The 2025-nt window shown below is 33.0% G+C and overlaps 1 long non-coding RNA gene across 1 annotated transcript; it reads right to left on the bottom strand.

Moving 5' to 3' along the window:
• Positions 1-232: 232 nt before the first annotated feature.
• Positions 233-840, bottom strand: LOC114404273. The gene is made up of 3 exons (XR_003664883.1): positions 804-840; positions 656-724; positions 233-575 (listed from the first exon to the last, which is right to left on the bottom strand). It is a non-coding gene; the product is annotated as an uncharacterized LOC114404273 (long non-coding RNA).
• Between the last annotated feature and the right edge of the window lie 1185 nt (positions 841-2025).

Here is a 2025-nt window from a genome sequence, read left to right as displayed (position 1 = left end):
GGCCATGCCCCCGACCCTCGTCGGGATTAAAAAATCCATACCCACCCCGTCCCCGTTGGAGGTCGGGTTTCCCCGCCACGCCCCGCCCCGCCCCCGCTAGAATTGATTAAAATTTTTTAAAAAAGAGAAAAAATATTGAAACTTATTGAAAAAAAAGGCTAAAAAATAGTTTCATAACAGAAAAACAATAACAAAGCCAAATTCAAAATATAGGATCATTATCATAATTTAAAAAATTACTAAAACAAATCAATCTATTCAATTAAAATCATAAAATTTGGGTATTGCATGAGGAATTAAGACATGCATATTTATTTCCCCCCCAAAAAAAAACATTACCATCTAAATATATGTTGTCCCAACAATAAGTAGCATATGATTCTATTTAGCAAAAAAGGAGATATTAATATACTATGTTGGTTGTCCTTCAACATGTTTCATTTTGTTTAGCAACTTAAACATGTTTCATTCTTTCAAATTACATAATAAAGAAAAAGAAACAACTTAAATTGTTCAACAAATAAATGTTAGTCATTCCTCCAAATTAGTGACACCAGCAGCACCCATCATTTCACCTGCATAAAAGAAATAAAAAAATAAGAACAAAAGCTTATATTATATAATAACAAAAAATGAAATTTAGAACATTATTTACCTTCATCATCTGAAACCATTTCATTCATTACATTAGCACATTCAGCAACAACTTTATAGCTCGTAGAACCTATAAAAATACATTACTAGTATTAGTTCTTGAATAAACACAAATATCAATTTAACAATATATATGAATAAAACTTTACCTGTATTTTCAGCACTCCACAACCAACTTCTAGCGCATATTAAAGCCTCTAAAGTAGTCCATTGAAGTCTACTACGATGTGGGCTTAATACTTGACCACCAGTGCTAAATGCAGATTCTGAAGCTACGGTAGATACTGGAATAGCTAATATATCCTTAGCAATTGCTTGAAGTGTTGGATACTTGACACCATTAAACTTCCACCACATCAAAATATCAAAGTCAACAGCTCTTGGTAAAACATCTTCTTATAAATAGTGATCTAACTCTGATTTAACATAAGAACTTCTAGCCCTTTTTTTTCATATTATAAATCTATCATACTCAGATAATGCATCACCAACAACTTCACTACCAGTAACATCACCAACATTACTACCAAAAGAGTCTTAGTTCATTTTCATTTGGTAATCAGAAACTAAGTCGTAACACAATTGTTGAATGCCCCTCACTTGAGTAAAAGAGTCATGCTCATACAATTTTTCATAATAATACTCAAGCAACTCCATCTTGTACCTAGGATCTAAAACAGTGGCAACTCCCATCACATTATGAATCACACCCCAATATTTATCAAATTTGATCATCATATTTTTTGCCATTTGTTGAATCATTGGGTTAGGAGAGGTAATCCATTGTTTGATTGCCAACTTAATCTCACATATATTTGGAAAATACAAATTAGCAGTTGGATGTTTAGTAGAAGAAAATAATTCAGTGATAGTATTGAACAACTTCAATCTCCCACAAATATCCTTTGCAAATTGCCACTGCAAAGTACTTGGCAAACAAGTATATTGAGACTCTAGTTGCTTTAATCAACAAAATACATCCTCATATCCTATGGCAATTTCAAGCATTTTATAAGTTGAGTTCCATCTAGTTGGACAGTCTAATGCCAAATTCCTATTGTAAGGGATTCTCAATTGTTTAGCCGTTTCCTCAAATTTTTCCTTCCTCTTGGGTGTTGCTGTCCAATATGCCACACTATCCCGAATATTTTCTACACCTTCTTTCACCACTTCCAACCCATCTTTTACTATCAAATTAAGGATGTGAGCACAACAACGCATGTGAAGTAAAGATCCATCCCTAAGCAAACTACCTAAGTGCAATTTATCCTTAATTTTGTCAATCATAGCATCATTTGTGGTACAATTATCTAGGGTGATAGTGGACAGTTTTGTGTCAATATTTCAATCCATCAAACAGTCAGTCAATAC

This window comes from Glycine soja, unplaced genomic scaffold (assembly GCF_004193775.1).
Source record: "Glycine soja cultivar W05 unplaced genomic scaffold, ASM419377v2 tig00016969_1_pilon, whole genome shotgun sequence".
Taxonomy (NCBI): Eukaryota; Viridiplantae; Streptophyta; class Magnoliopsida; order Fabales; family Fabaceae; genus Glycine; species Glycine soja.
This window is presented reverse-complemented; position numbering and strand designations above follow the sequence as displayed.